The sequence below is a fragment of the Siniperca chuatsi genome, linkage group LG9, assembly GCF_020085105.1.
Source record: "Siniperca chuatsi isolate FFG_IHB_CAS linkage group LG9, ASM2008510v1, whole genome shotgun sequence".
NCBI classification, from domain to species: domain Eukaryota; kingdom Metazoa; phylum Chordata; class Actinopteri; order Centrarchiformes; family Sinipercidae; genus Siniperca; species Siniperca chuatsi.
Genome location: NC_058050.1, coordinates 29,884,278 through 29,890,868, shown reverse-complemented (window position 1 = coordinate 29,890,868; position 6,591 = coordinate 29,884,278).

Genomic DNA, 6,591 nt, shown 5'->3' with positions numbered 1-6,591 from the left:
TGTTTTTAAATAAAGACAAAGAAACAGACATTTATTATTGCAGAGTCCTTTATTTAGATCCACAAGGCAATAGCACAGCTTATTGTACATGGAATATACATGTACTTGTTTACATTTATTTTAACATGTGTTTTTTCAATAATAAGGGGGTATCCACTATGATACACACTACATATCATGTTACTTTACACATGTTTAAAAGAATCTCCTGATTGGACACATTGGACACTTGCAACTAAGGGATGTATTTTTTTCACAAATTTACAAACCATAAAATCATTTGCAGACAGATTATTACTATATGTCATCATTAGATCGATATTCATCACTAGCATGGCAGGTCTCTTTTTAATACTAGCTTTAGGAAGTTGATCGCAGGCAAATACCCATAGAAAGAGGCTTTGTTTTAACAACTTACCTCGAATATCCAACAATGCTATTGCATTCATATCATAGTTACTTAAAATTAGAAAAAGTCAATGAGAACTTGACGTCTTGACGATATCTCAACTATAGAATCAAATGTAGCATAAATAACGGCATTTATTTTTCGCTGAAGAGGATTTCTAAAACAAGCCTCTAATCTGACATTACCGTTTTTTATAAGAGACATGTCATCACCGCAGCCTTCATCAGGGGACAAGTTAAAACAAAACAGACTATATTCTCTACAAAATTTGTCACGGGTTATGGATACAGCGTTGTTTTTATATTTTTGTATTTCCAGTTGTTGAATATAATTCATGATATTCCCTAATGGTATTACTCCTTGCAAACTTCGGTGAAAAAGCTTTGAGGCGTATTGCTGTCCACCAACATATAAACATAAAAACTCTATATATCGTAATGATTAAAATAGAATATATTTTCTTGATTATAAACCTGATTGGCCGTAGGAATGCTAACATTTTTGAGACATACTTTGTCGATTGGGTATTTCACATTATTGTTTATTAGAGCCTTGGCATGAGCTAGTTTAACAGCAGGAGATACTGTGACCTTCTTTACAAACAGACTTGCTAACAGAATATTGAATCAAAAATCATCTACAGTATTACGCTTTAAACAAAATTCATTTTTAGCTCTTATTAATTTGATCATAAGATCAACACCGTTTATCATTAACTTGTCCTGAAAAAACAAATCAGTATGTAAAGGAGCCATTAACGCAACCCCATTCTCTTAACAAGTCCTTCGTTATTTCCTTCTCTTAATGGTAAAACAGAATCCAGTAGTTGCTGTTAGATTTTGTAGAATTGTTTGATTTTTTGTCGAACACAACGAATTCTGCATCTTTTGCTGAAATTTGTCCAGGTTTTTGGACATTGAAGGTTTTTGATATTGGATTTCTGTTAATCCCACTTCATAAGGTACTGTAAATTTATATGGTTTGGGTAACTTTGTTCTAAAGTTTGCTATTATGTTGTTGGGGTAAAATAATATAGAAGAAATAAGAAATAAAAATTGTTAGGTAATGTAACAAAAAAACGTCCCCAGCAGTGAGCAGAACCATCTGCAGCTCAATGCGACAAAGTCTAAGGAGCTGGTTGTGGATCTACAGAGGGCCAAAGCACCAGTGACCCCGGTTTCCATCCAGGGGGTCAGTGTGGACATTGTGGAGGATTACTGGGAGTACACTTGGATAATAAACTGGACTGGACCAAGAACACGCAAGCTGTTTACAGGAAGGGCCAGAGTTGCCTCTATTTTCTTAGGAGGCTTTGGTTCTTCAACATCTGCCGGACAATGCTGAAGATGTTTTATGAGTCTGTGGTGGCCAGTGCTATCCTGTATGCTGTTACATGCTGGGGCAGCAGGTTGAAGGTAGCGGACGCCAACAGACTCAACAAACTGATCCGTAAGGCCAGTGACATTGTGGGGGTGGAGCTGGACTCTCTGGCGGTGGTGTCAGAGAGGAGGATGCTGGCCAAACTACACGCCATCTTGGACAATGTCTCCCACCCACTCCATGACGTGCTGGTCAAGCAAAGGAGCACCTTCAGCGGAAGACTCATCCCACCAAAAAGCACCACAGAGCGCCACAGGAAGTCATTCCTGCCTGTGGCCATCAAACTCTTTAACTCCTCCCTCTAAGGGTTAGTCTGTATGACCCTAGGTCACTAAACTGGACATTGATCATTATATCGCTGCCATACTTGAATAATTGTGCAATATTCTGTGTATTACTCCTGTGCAATATTTAGTTTTCCTATGTTAGTTTTTCCTATTTATGGATATTGATATTATATACCTCCATTACTGCTGTGCAATATCTTAATAATCTCAATAAGCTACACTTAACTCGACAGTACTTGCACCACTACTTATTACTTATATTATTACATTGTATTATTATACTGTATTATCATCATCAACCGGTAAACCCACTTGGTAACACTTATTTTATCTTATACTTATACCCACCTGGTACTTTATTATTTATTTTCTGACATGTTTTATAGTGTATTGTATTATATTTTTTGCTAGTACTTTCTCCTGTGTGCACTGACGTAAAGGCGGACTGCGGTAACAAAGAGTTTCCCTTCAGGGATCAATAAAGTATTTCTGATTCTGATTAAGACTAATAATAATAATAATTGTAGTGGCAGTTGTCGAGCAGGGACATGGGAGCAGTAGGAGGCCCGCTATCATAGAGCCAGACTGCAGCTCCGGAGGCAGAAATACCTGCTGAAAGTGACAGAAGGAGAGAGGAGAGAGACGAGAAAGCACAAAACTATGGGAGAGAGAAGATTTAGAAACATGCATTAATGGGATAAGAATGCATATAGATGAAGAGGAGTGAGGAAAGAGGTGCATCATGGGAAGTCTCCCGGCAGTCTAGGCCTATAGCAGCATATCTAAGAGATGGTTCAGGACTCACCTGAGCCAGCCTAACTATAAGCTTTGTCACAGGGTAGGCTTAAGCCTACTCTTAAATGTGGAGATGGTGTCTGCCTCCCGAACCCAAACTGGGATCTGATTCCACAGGAGAGGAGCTTGATAACTAAAGACTCTGGCTTCCATTCTACTTTTGGAACCACAAGTAACCCTGCATTCTGGGAGCGCAGTGTTCTAGTCGGGCAATAAAGTACTATGAGCACTTTAAGATATGATGGTGCCTGACCATTAAGAGCTTTATAGGTGAGGAGAAGGATTTTAAGTTCTATTCTTGATTTTACAGGGAGCATGTGCAGAGAAGCTAATATTGGAGAAATATGATCTCATTTCCTAATTCTTGTCAGTACACGTGCCGCAGCATTCTGGATCAACTGGAGAGTATTAAGGGACTTATTCGAGCACCTAGTAGTAATAAATGCATGGACTAGTTTTTTGGCATCATTTTGAGACAGGATGTGTCTGATTTTTGCAATGTTACGTGGTGAAGAAAGACAGTCCTTGAAGTTTGTTTTTTTTGGTAGTTAAAGGACAAATCCCCATCAAAGATAATGCCGAGATTCCTTACTGGAGGCCAGGGCAATGCCATCTCAAGTAACTATATGTTTAGATAACTGTCATGGTACAGCTGTACCATTCCTAGGGTCTCTGTTTGTTTGTCCCCTGTTGGTTCTCCTCCCATGTTTGTCCGTGTGTATTTGTATATGTGTGTGTGTGTCTGCTGGCAGGGCGCGGCCTCTGAGGAACCTCCGATCCTTAACTGACAGACCTGCTGCTCACCTGCTGTTACCTACCTGCTCTCCATGCACCAATCAACACCTTGCAGTATATTTACCCGGCTCTTCTCACCAGTCTTCGCCAGATCATCCGTTTACCTACGTGGTATTAAGCCTTGGCCTCTGACTAGTGATCATTGAAAGATTCTCTTGCTTGTTTCTCTGAACCCTTGACTAACTTCCTGAATTTCTGCGTCCAGGCTCACCCCGTCAATTGACACCTGCCTCCAACTATTCAGCGGCTCCTCCAGCAACTGCTTAACACGGATTCTCCACTGCTCCACCTCAGCCTGCTGTCCTTGCTCTGCCTGCCTGCCCTCACCAGTAACTCACCAGCCAGATGTCATCGCTTAGTCCACCAGCTCCCGACGTTTCCTTCTATACTCCTGGTGTCTCTGCGCTTTTACAATAAATTGAAACTAATCACTTAATCGCTCTCTGTGTCAGTCATGCTTTTGGGTTCAGAATCTCTGTGTATCATAACAATAATGTGTCTCGGAGGTGTTTGGGACAAAGTACAATAACTTCAGTTTTGTCAGAGTTTAACATCAGAAAACTGCAGGTCATCCAGGTTTTTATGTCCTTAAGGCATGCTTGAAATTTAGCTAACTGGTTAGTTTCATCTGGCCTGATCAATAGATATAATTGTGTATCATCCGCATAACAATGAACGTTTATGGAGTGTTTACTATTAATATTGTCTAAAGGAAGTATATATAAGGTGAATAGAATTGGTCCAAGGACAGAACCTTGCGGAACTCCATGACTAACTTTGGCGTGCTTGGAGGATTCATCATTAACATTAACAAACTGAGATCTGATAGATAGGATTTAAACCAGCTTAGTGCGGTTCCTTTAATGCCAATGAAATGTTCCAGTCTCAGTTATCTGCAATCATTTGTACCATAGCATGCCAATCCTCTGTCACTTGTCTAACACATTTAGTCTTATTTTCAAATCTAGGACAACAAAGTAATCTTTCAGAGTCACATATTGCGTTAGAGTCATACGCAAATCAACATCAGCAAGATTTCAGAATCAGAATCAGAATCAGAAATACTTTATTGATCCCCGTAGGGAAACTCTTTGTTCCAGTAGCTCTTCTTTACGTCAGTGCACACAGGAGAAAACGATAATTTAAACTATAAACAGGTCCGAAATAAATTAAGTAACATGTTGGTATAAGTATAAGATAAACTAAGTGTCGAGTACCAAGTGGGTTTACTGGTAGATGGTGAAGTACAGTATAAATACAATGTCACTAATTATGTAATAAATAATAGTAAAAGCGGAGGTGCATGTACTGTCGAGAGTAATTGAGGTATATCCGTAACAGTAATAAGAAAAACTAACAAGGGAAAACTAATATTGCACTTGAGTAGTAAACAGAATATTGCACAATTATTATTAAGATGTAATGCTCAATGTCCAGTTTAGTGACCTAGGGTCAAACAGACTAATCCTTAGAGGGAGGAGTTAAATAGTTTGATGGCCACAGGCAGGAATGACTTCCTGTGGCGCTCTGTGGTGCTCTTTGGTGGGATGAGTCTTCCACTGAAGGTGCTCCTTTGTTTAGCCAGCACGTCATGGAGCGGGTGGGAGACACTGTCCAAGATGGCGTGTAGTTTGGCCAGCATCCTCCTCTCTGACACCACCGCCAGAGAGTCCAGCTCCACCCCACAATGTTACTGGCCTTACGGATCAGTTTGTTCAGTCTGTTTGCGTCCGCTACCTTTAACCTGCTGCCCCAGCATGCAACAGCATACAGGATAGCACTGGCCACCACAGACTCATAGAACATCTTCAGCATTGTCCGGCAGATGTTGAAGGACCTCAGCCTCCTCAGAAAATAGAGGCGGCTCTGGCCCTTCCTGTAAACAGCCTGAGTGTTCCTGGTCCAGTCCAGTTTATTATCCAAGTGTACTCCCAGGTACTTGTAGTCCTCCACAATGTCCACACTGACCCCTGGATGGAAACCGGGTCGCCGGTGCCTTGGTCCCTCCGTAGATCCACAATCAGCTCCTTTGACTTTGTTGCATTGAGCTGCAGATGGTTCTGCTCACACCATGAAACAAAGTTACCCACCACAGCCCTGTACTCCGTCTCATCACCACCGCTGACACATCCCACCACAGCAGAGTCATCAGAAAACTTCTGAAGGTGGCAGGACTCTGTGTGGTAGCTGAAGTCTGTGGTGTAGATGGTGAAGAGGAAGGGAGAGAGGACAGTCCCCTGAGGGGCCCCAGTGTTGCTGACCACGCTGTCTGACACACAGTGCTGCAGCCGCACATGCTGTGGTCTGCCAGTCAGGTAGTCCACAATCCAGGACACAAGGGGCGCGTCCACCTGCATCGCTGCCAGCTTCTCTCCCAGCAGGGCAGGCCGGATGGTGTTAAAAGCACTGGAGAAGTCAAAAACATGATCCTCACCGTGCTTGCCGGCCTGTCCAGGTGGGTGTGGATGCGGTTAAGCAGGTAGATGATGGCGTCCTCAACTCCCAGTCGGGGCTGGTAGGCGAACTGAAGGGGATCCAGGAGGGGTCTGACCATGGGCCGCAGCTGTTCCAGCACTAGTCTCTCCAGGGTCTTCATTATGTGGGAGGTCAGTGCCACCGGTCTGTAGTCCTTGGAGCCACTGGGACGTGGCGTCTTCGGCACAGGAACGAGGCAAGATGTCTTCCACAGAATGGGGACCCTTTGAAGACTCAGGCTCAGGTTAAAGACGTGTTGAAGGACTCCACAAAGCTGGGGGCACAGGCTTTTAGCACCCGGGGCTAACGCCATCGGGGCCTGCAGCCTTGTTCGAGTGGAGCCTCATCAGCTGTCCTCTCACCTGGTCAGCAGTCAGGCACACAGCAGAAGTTACAGGTGGGGAGGGGGAGTCGTCGGTCTGGAGAGGGCCGTTAGCCTGATGGGGAGGG